The sequence below is a fragment of the Caretta caretta genome, chromosome 7 (genome assembly GCF_965140235.1).
Source record: "Caretta caretta isolate rCarCar2 chromosome 7, rCarCar1.hap1, whole genome shotgun sequence".
Lineage (NCBI taxonomy): Eukaryota > Metazoa > Chordata > Testudines > Cheloniidae > Caretta > Caretta caretta.
In genome coordinates, this window is record NC_134212.1 from 104,932,552 (window position 1) to 104,942,826 (window position 10,275).

The 10,275-nt window shown below is 46.4% G+C and overlaps 1 protein-coding gene across 4 annotated transcripts in view; it reads right to left on the reverse strand.

Moving 5' to 3' along the window:
- Positions 1–3,188, reverse strand: part of ZRANB1 (zinc finger RANBP2-type containing 1) — a 74,596-nt gene extending 71,408 nt beyond the window's left edge. For 2 of the 4 annotated variants that reach the window (XM_048856708.2, XM_048856712.2), the window contains exon 1: positions 2,926–3,188. The gene's annotated coding sequence lies outside the window, so the exon portion shown is untranslated. The remainder of the gene's footprint in view (positions 1–2,925) is intronic. The other 2 variants (XM_048856713.2, XM_048856709.2) reach the window with 2 other exon arrangements.
- Between the last annotated feature and the right edge of the window lie 7,087 nt (positions 3,189–10,275).

Consider the following 10,275-nt stretch of genomic DNA (forward strand, 5'->3'; position numbering starts at 1 on the left):
AGCCATCAGAATATTTTATTTAACTCTTGTACCATTTTATTAAATTTTGCATAAATCACTGCAAAAATTATAGGACCATTTTAAATTATTTTCACAGATTATTTGTAATGGGATCTTATGCTGAAAAGGAAATTCTCTCTCAAGCCATGAACAAAAGCTCTATCAAGAAAGTAAGTAAACAAGTAAGATCTTAAATTTAACAGAGCAAGTGATTCCAATATCTGGATTCCCTACATATCAAAACGGCAACTACTTTGACAAAAATGTATAAAAAGGAAGTGTTAGAATGTTATTAATACAAGTTAAATGTCTAATATAAATTATGTTTGGGATTGTGATTAAAAACAAAACTTCATCTTGTAAAAGTACAACATATTCAACTCAAACATCACCACAAAGTAAGCAATTATCTGCTATTTAACTGATTTTACCAAGCAATGCCATTTGACAAGTGATGCAGTAAGCTCATCACCAGCTGTGTAAAACATCATAACTGATATTTATTTTTGCACCCATTCTCCCATCATTTGTAGCACCCATTTAAAAAGCTAAAATGAAGACTTTGATAACTACAGAATTGTTCCCTTCTAGTTTCCCTGTACTAGTTTATTTACTGTTTCCGAATACAACTAAAGTTTAGTTCCATTTTAAATTGTTACTGCACCAATTAAGATGCAGCCTACTTGTTTACAGAATTCTTTAGCAAATAGCTGGTGTTTTTGCAATTTGTTAGGAAACATGATACTCTACCATACCGCAACCCCACTGGATGATTACTGAACAATACTAATGCGTTTCAATGTCCTCTTTCACCATTATCGAAGTCAATTTTGAGTCTCTAATAGTTTAAGTGCTGAATAAACCAAAGGAAGAAGTGCCTCCTGAATTACACTTTCGGGGTTCTGAATACAATTATACTAACAAAAAAAAAAAAGTTAATTTCTGCAGTGGACAACTCTGCATGCAACTGATATCGCACATAAAAAAGCTGAGAGGTGAGAATTAGTGTATGCTGTCACAAGACAAATTACTGTGTCCCTAAATACACATCTGCATACTAGATTAACTGCTTAAAGATTCACATTTTAAAGATTCAGGTATTGTTCCAATAAAAAAGAAACACTACTGTTCAAAATGGCAATTCTCAAAAATTCTAGAACAGTTATTTTCTTCATTGATATCACTGAAAAGGTCTTAGCAGCTGTGTTGTGTCTGCCAGGCAGGAGACCCAGATTCTACATCTGCAATCATATTAACACCATCTAGTCCTGAGGAGGCAGCTGGGACTAATCAGGATGAGGTGTGTTCAGAATCTGGATTGAAGAATGAGAGACAGTGCCTTGCATCACTCAAAGTTAACCACTTACAACTGTTCACAGAGTTGCATTAACGCACCCCAGAGAGGGTTGTATAGTTCATCTTTATCAGCAAGCTTGTTGGTACCATGTAGGGCTTTGAAGGTAGAGAAGGTCCTGAGGAGCCCCCCTCAAACTGAATATCAGAAGATTATCTTATAGTCTATTAATAAGAACGATTTCAGTTAATAAATTAAAAAGAATTCAGAAATATTTCAGATCCTGTTTGGACTATGGTTTATCTTCATACATCACCACCACAAATGCTTTATACGACTTGGTACTATATGTTCAACATTAACTATGGATAACCTACTGTCTATAACACATGTGCAAACAAGTAATTCACAACATGCAGGCGGTTTCTGTAGTACAGAAGTAAAGACTTGTCTAGAAAAAAAATGTGGGGGGGGGGAAATAAACGGGAGTCAGGAGACCTATGATCTCATTCCTGTAGATCTCGGTACTGCAGATGTTTGGAGAGCAGCAAAATAAGGAGAGTTTCCTGGCTCTCCCTGTTTAACAGTCTTGTCATTTGAGTATAGCTTTTAAATTGTCTGATATAGCGCTTTTGGGGTGTAGTGATAAACTCTGCATATAGCAGTGTACAAATAAACCTTCCTTCAGGGAATGGTTACTGCAGAAGCAAATTCCTGATTTCCAATGGAGAAGTGAACACTATTTATTCAAACTAGGATACAAGTTAATGGAGACACAAACAATAAAGTAAAAACAAGATTTAGATATTAATATGTGGAATTCAAAAGCCTTATGGGCAGAAGATGCACTATACGTCTCCGTTTAAGTAAGCTGGGGTCATCCTCCGACTATAAAAACACCCAACCTAGTTCACGTCGCAGGTATTTCTACACCAGTAAACAAACAAGCCAACTGCAGTAGCACCGTCTCTCCGGAGCGGGTGCATGGATCCCCTCAGCAGGCGTGACGGGAGGGCGGCCAGGGGAGGACATGCAAGCAACGTTCTCACCCTTTTCCACACCGTGACTCCATGTTACGGGAGAAAAAGTTTCAGGGGTCCCCCCGAACCACAAGGAAAGGGAAGGCGGCCGCAGCCCCCCACAACTCAACGCACGGGCTACGACCTGCCCTGCCGGACCTGAGGGGAGGCAGCCCCGGCTCAGCACGCAGCCCGAGCAGCGCTGGCTCTGGGGGCGGGATGGGACTCCCCTAGGTCGCTCACGGTGGGGAACCGACTAGGGCAGCAAGGGCCCTGCTGGGGGAGGGGCCGATTAGCGCCCCCCCCCGATCGTTAAAGGGGCGCGAGGAAAGGGGGAGGAGCTAAGAAGGGGGCACCCAGCGACAGGAAGTTCCGTCCTTGGCGATGATCCCGGGGGGAAAGGGGGGGGGAGTCCCTGGCCTAAGTGTCCCGCAGGGCTGGGAGATTTCTCCCCAGAAGGCAGCCAGGCGGCTGGGGGAGAGAGGACCCCCGCCCCGGGTGTCGGTGGGAGAACGGGGCCTTGGGCGGCAGTTTCCAAAGGAGCCGCCGGTGGGTGGCCCAGAGGGGAATTGCTCTTAGTTGAGGGGGGGGGGGGGGAGAAGGTTGCCTTACCCCGCAGCGCCGCCTGCTCCTGCCGCTCCTCCCGGATCCGTCCCTCAGACACTAGTCGGTGCAAGCAGCCCCCCGCACCCCCCACCAACCCCCCGCCCCGCTGGCTGCGGCTCCCCGCTCAGGACATGGTCTCTCCCGGCCTGGCTAGCTCGCTCGGCCGCGGGCGCTCCCACTCGGCGCAGCCGGGGGGATATGCAGCCCCAGACTCCCAAATCCTCTAATGGCGGCGGCTAGAGCGGCCCAAAGCAAAATAAATCCCCATACGGCAGAGGGCTCTCACGTCAGCGAGCCCGCACCCCTGCGGCATGCTCATTGGCGGAAAGCACCCCGTCCGCCTAGCCAATGCGAGAGCGCCTCTTTGGGAAGAACCGGTGATGTCATCCCCTGCCTCTGTGAGGATGCGGGTGTTCTCCCCTCCCCCATACACAACCGGAGAGCGGCTCTTTCTCCACCCACCAGCCCGGAGAGAGAGCCCCGCCTTCTCTCAGAGAGGCAGACCCTCCCCTCCCCCATCGGCTCCTCCCCCACTAATTCACAGAGCTTCTCCCTCTCCCTGGCCTGGTCCAGAAGAAGAAAAGGAGGGCTTGTGGCACCTTAGAGACTAGCACATTTATTCGTTACAGCTACAGCTCACTTCATCGGATGCATCTTGTAAGGTTGCCAGTTTTGCTAGGACCTGTTCTTGGAGGTTTCATCACACCACATAATCTTTAATTAAAAATTAATCTTTAATCGCTGGAGGCTCCAGGAAAATCCTGGAGGCTTGGCAACACTGCATGATGAGACCCTATCTCCAACAGGGGAGCAGCCCCACAGGAGATCTCACTCCCACCCCTCTAGCTCACAGTTCTTCCCCTCCACCAGGAGACCAGCCACACTAGAGACCCCCACCCTTCCGCTCCCCCAAGGACACAGAAGACCCCCCCCTCCCCCCGAACTGGAATGTAAACTGTATTATCGTGTTCAGCAACTAGGTAGGCCACATGTAACACTTGATCTGAGCATGGAACAGATCTAGCTGGTGGTGAATTAAAGTGTCTTCAAGCAAACACATCTCTGGTGTACCTGTTTGGGAAAGAAGCACTGTAGCCAGTCCATATCTGGTACAAGAGCCTGAACTGCTAATAGCAGCCCTGCAGCCTACTGTGTACAAGGTGCACGTGACACCACCCTACCCATCCACTACCCCAGTGTGCTTCCTCCCTCCCGGAGGAAACCACACAGGAGACTCTACCCCAGAGTGCTCTTTGTCTCCTAAGGGACAACATCAGAGGTTTTGAGTTCCGTTAGGATCACAAAGAAGAGACCCAGCTCTTTCCCCACAGACCCAAAAAGTGCCCGCTCTTTCCTTCTAGACCAGAAATGAGCACCATCCTCCCAATGGTCCAGAGTGCCAGTCTCTTGCTAGGCCTCAGAGCCTTGACCCTCACCAAAGTGGTCTAAAAAGAAGCGGTCACCTCCCTTTCTTTCTCTGCCACTCACGGACCCAGGGGAAACAAAGAGCCACATCACATTTTTCCCAGGAGCCAGAGGGAAATCCCTGGAGGGTGAGGGAATGCAGATGATTAAATCAAGATATTTTGTTTACCAGAAAGCTCTAGGATTGCCAATTCTGACTGAAGCTATTCCATGAGATTTTTTTCCCCCAACATGACGTAATGTCATTAATTGTACTGTACCTATTACAGTCTCCTGGATTGCTTTCAGTAGTCACCAGGAGATAGATGCCGATTCCAGTAGACTCCAAGCCACTCCGGGAGTGTTGGCAACCCTAGTGCTAATGGGTATAATGTGTTCTCAGTGGATTTATTCTAGTAACTTTCTCTTCATAAGTGTAATATATCCCATCATGAGGCAGATTTGTTGCCAAGCTGTTCAGCTATGTCTTCATGCTTACATAAGTGCTGGACCTGTGTTATACATCCTAATCATCATTGGTACAAGCTTAGCCACTGGAAACAATATCAAGGCTCTCACAGTCAACACGTACCAGGTCAGATATGTGTATTATAAAATTCAAAATCATAGCTGTCAAGTGAATGACATAAAACCTACTTCCGAAGGAGATTCTCCATGAAGAAGAGGAATAGTTTCCAAAGCCTCGTGCAATGGCAGATAACCACCCCCCTGAAGAGTGTCTTTGTTAGTGCTGGGGTACTCTGTCCGTCTCAGACCTCTGGTAATATATTCTGTGTATCACAAGTCACACACTATAAACCTGGCAGGGAAGTAAGGAGGCGAGCGGCAAGCCAGCAGCAGGGTGATGAGGCGGAGGTGGGGGGAGGCATGCGGGGGTGAGGAGGTGGGCAGGGTGGGCCTGCCAGCGGAGTAAGGAGGCAAGCAGCAAGCCAGCAGCAGGGTGAGGAGGCGGGCAGGGGGGAAGGTCTGGCTGCAAGCGGGGGAGTGAGGAGGAGAGCAGTGAGCCAGCAGCGATCAGGGGTTCTCTCAGCGGGTAGGGGGGTGTTTGTGGCAGGGAAGTGAGGAGGCAAGTGGCAGGTGTGGGGGGACACAGTAAGCCAGCAGCAGGTGCGGGGGCAAGGAGGTGAGTGGAAGGCGCATTGGTGGAAGGCCCCAAGTCCCCCCACTTGCCCGGAGGAGCCCCAGGCCAGCCACAGCCATGCCTCCCCTCCCCAGACCCAAGCCGCTCCAGGGGAAAAGTGTCTCTTCAAAGGTGCTTTTGCTAGGCCCCAGGCAGGTTCCGGGGTGGCTGAGGATGTGGTACTCAGTTTCCTGGGTTTCTCAGTAATCTACCTGGAGTCTGAAACTGAATAGCACATACTGCCTCCTCGGCCACCCCAGAACCTCTTAGGACATAATAAAGTAAAAACTTTGCCACCAAACCCAGCGCCACCTATTCTACCTGCCACCCATGGGTGGCAGGAGTGGGTGAGGAGGGGAGCTGCAAGGCAAGTGGCAGGTGGGGGCAGTCCCAGGTGCAGATCTCCGGTGCTGACTGCGAGCTCCAGCGGGTGCTGGCCCTGGGCACCGACCCTCAGCCCAGGTCATGTGGCAGCAGGCACAGACCCCCAGCGCCAGCCCCGGGTGCTGACTCCCGGCCGTGTGGCAGCAGGCACCGACCATGGAATCTTGCAGGTGCTGACCCAGGGCGCAAACCATCAGCCCCAACAACGTGGTGGTGGAGCCCCTGGTCCCAGTGCCTCATCCCCCACCCCTCCATCCAGGTTTCTCAATTTGCCAGGACTTGCTGTGAAAAGTGATATTTAAAAAGATACAAATATCACTTTCCACAGCAAAGTTAGCACCCCAATGCCACTCTGCCTTCAGAGCTGAGCACCTGCCAGCAGCCACCCACTTTGAGCCCTGACACCTTAATTTCATTACAAATTAAACACTGCCTCCATCGCCCCTGGTTTCCGCTGCCTCAGAGCTACCCACCCACCATCCCATCACCCATGGGGCCCGCTGCCTCCCACCCCATTGTCCCAAGCTCCCTTCTGCAGCCTCGCACCCCAGGCCTGCCACACTCCTTGCCTCTTGTCCCTGGCACTCCCCCCACCATGGCACCATGGGCGGTTGTCCACATCACCCACACATAAGACCCTGTTCAGTTCTGGTTAAACCCATACCACCCTGCTCCCCCAAATATAAAAGTCAAAATACTCCTATGCACCAGGCCAGAGCACCCCAACAATCGCTGAGATGTAAAGTTTTAAAGTTGCCTTGTAAACACCATAAATTATAATGCAGATTCATTCCCTTCTAAATATTGCTACAGTGCAGGCAGAGCTGAATTACGTAGATGTGGTTTCCTTTCAAATCACAAAACATATTCACACTGTGTTTGTACATCTCTCACTACTGTTGGTCTACCTCATGGTCAGCAAGATTTCTGCGTGGTGTTTGAGTAGGCTGAGATTCTTTATGGCAGAAGGCAAAAGAGTTAAAGACACAAATGGGTATCAGAAAGTATTTCAAAAAATCAGTGCCAGATAGTGCCCCATAATGTGATACAGAGATGGTCCCACAGGAACCACCTCCTGCTAAGTAAAGCAGAACATGAAAGGAATAAAAACAAACATTTCAAGACCTGTGGGAAATGCAGTTTCTTGTGTTTCTGAAGCTATCTGAATCCATTTCTGAGCAAGTTGCAATGTGCGCTGTTTGTAAGAGAGAAATTCATCAAATCAAAATTTATGCAATGCAACATCATTATAGCACTCATGCAGATGTACTTGAACAGAATTACCACGAGTTTCAGAGACGCAAGCTGTTACGTGATGCAAAAACCAAGTTTGAAAGACAACAGCGGCGGCTCAAATATTTTTTGTATGAAGCGGATCAGATTCAAGTGGCTACTTTTAAAGTTGCACTACTTTTGGGGCAAGCAAGGAAACCATTCAGAGATGGAGAACTCCTGAAAAAAATTGTTCTGGCTGTAGAACCAGAAAGTAAGCTTTTCAGAGAGATACCACTGAGCACTGACACATTACAGAGGACTACAAGAGACCTGGTGAATTTTCTACAAAATGAAAATAGCTGGAAAAGTCGCAGCAAGCCCTTTCTACAGTCAGTGCTTGGATGAGAGCCTTGATGTCACGAGGAATCCCAAGGTAATCATGTGTTAGCTTTTTCGACTGTGATCGCCATTGTTTTTCTGAAGGTGTTTTATGTCATGTGAGCCTCAGAAATAGGCCTACTGGCAAACACATTTTTTGAAAGTGGCTGGAGTGTCATGTTAGCTCTGTGGTTTGACAGCTGATGGGGCACCAGCTATGCAAAGTGCACAAGTAGAGGTGCTGAACTGTTTCCAAGAAAGGTGCACTCCAAAACATTTTTTTGTTTCACTGCTTTGCCCACCAAGAAGTACTTGCCAGCAAAGCTTCAATGAAAAGTATGGATGAGGTTGAATCCATAGTGAAAAAATGCATCAATGCTGTCAACATTCTCAACAGTGTCAATAAAGGGAGATTTGCAACTGTGTGTGCAATGGGTTGTGAAACACACAAGGTGCTGCTCAATTACAAACCAGTCCACTGGCTTAGTTTTAATGACAATGTACAGAGGCTGTTTGAGCTCTGGGAAGAGCTTGTTGAGGTTCTGAATAAAGTTTCACTGGAACTGTCCCAAAAACTACAAGATCCAGAATACATGGTTGCCTGCTCTTTTTGAAAGAGTTTTTACCAAAGCTTGTTTCCTTGAAGCTTCAGAAACCTCAGCTAACAATATTTGATAGCACTGAAATAATTAAAACATTTAGAATGACAATCACTGACATAGTCCAGCACCTACAAGAACAGGACTTTTCAGTTATTGACAAGCTTAGTCAGTTTCTCAGGTGTCAGGATGAGAACCTGCAGCAAAAAGTTGACTCAGCTGTAGCTGAATACCTGAGGATCTTGAAATTTGTTCCAGTGAGGGAAACTTTTTCATCAGTACACCTTTGTGACTGACCCATTCAACAATTCTGGTTCAGCTTTGTTGGCTGCAAACAAACAAACTGCCTTGCAAGACAGATTAGCTTTCTTTGACTCTTTGGATTTAAGGAATCTCAAGTTCCTCATGCTGAAAATGTGCAGTGATTCAAGAATGAAAACATACTTCTGTGTACCTGCTGTTACAGTACAGGAGTTCTGGAGTAATGTGTACCTGTTTGAGGACACCTACAAGCCCCTGGCTAAAGTTGCTTTGCTTTTCTTGTCCCTGTTTTCTACTACTGTGCTGTGTGAGAGAACATTCAGTGCACTTCATTTCCAGAAAAACAAGTACCAAAACCACCTCACTGATGGCAACCTTGAAGCTTCTCTTCTAATTTCACAGGAGACTTGAGATCCTGCAGACTTTCCTTTCAAAGAGCTGCTGAGATTTTGCAAGTAATCTGAGCCACACAATGGATGTGGTAAAACCCAGAACTTTTATTATCACACTGTATTTCTAAAATACAAAATAATAGGATTATGTTTGTTGTTAATATTATCATTATTACTGGATTGGATTTTTTTGTCTGTTTCTGAAATAAAAAATGTGGAACAATTTGCAGATATGTTTTTTTCATTATTATTTGGACTTCTTTATGTCAAAGCATTTTTAAATTTACTTCAGAATTGCAGAGACAACCAACTTTACCAAAAAAGCAAAAGAAACAATCATAAAAAAGATAAAAACGTGCAAAGCACCTTATTTGTGCTTCTATTCTGTTAGGTCATAAGAACATAAGAATGGCCGTACTGTGTCAGACCGAAGGTCCATGAAGCCCAGTATCCTGTCTTCTGATGGGGGCCAATGCCAGATGCCCCAGAGGGAATGAACAGAACAGGGAATTATCAAGTGATCCATCCCCTGTTGCCCATTCCCAGCTTCTGGCAAACACAGGCTAGGGACACCATCCCTGCCCATCCTGGCTAATAGCCATAGATAGATCTATGCTCCATGAATTTATCTAATTATTTTTTGAACCCTGTTACAGTCTTGCCCTTCACAACATCCTCTGGCAAGGAGTTCCACAGGTTGACTGTGCATTGTGTGAAAAAATACTTCCTTTTGCTTGTTTTAAACCTGCTGCCTATTAATTTTATTTGGTGGCCCCTAGCTCTTGTGTTATGAGAAGGAGTAAATAACACTTCCTTTTTTACTTTTTCCACACCAGTCATGATTTTATGAACCTCTATCATATCCCCCCCTTACTCATCTCTTTTCCAAGCTGAAAAGTCCCAGTCTTATTAATCTCTCCTCATATAGCAGCCGTTCCATACCCCTAATCATTTTTGTTGCCCTTTTGTGAACCTTTTCCAATTCCAATATATCTTTTTTGAGATGAGGCAACCACATCTGCATGCAGGTCCAGTAAAGAATAGAGATAACTGTACATTATTTTTATTATTGAGTCCGCAACCCCCCCCCAACCTTACATAAATAAATTACAACGATTCGGATGTATGTATGTGCATATTACTTTATCTACTTTTGGAAAAATAAATAATTTTAGGAAAAATTGTCAGTGCAGCCACCAGCAAGAGTTGGGGGCCACACTCTGAGGCCACCAAAAAATGTGTTGCGAGAACCCCTGCTATAGATACTAGACTGTATAGACTCCATTCTTTGGGTCCCCATGCACACATGTTTTGAGTAGTTAAAAGAAGGATAGCTTACCAGGGCTGCCAGACTGTAAGTGTTAAAGCATTCTCAGGACAATGATTTCATCAGTTATGGCAAGTAGTCAACCCAACAGTTCCTAACTCAGCTCCCGTGGCACTACTTCAGGCCCATCCCCTCTCCCAGATGGTAATCAAACACTGGCCTGATCCCACCAGCCAGAATTCAGTTCTTTTGAAGGGGCATCTCCATGCTGTTTTCTGCCATCTGCACATCTTTTGTCTCTTGCTTGCGGGCCAA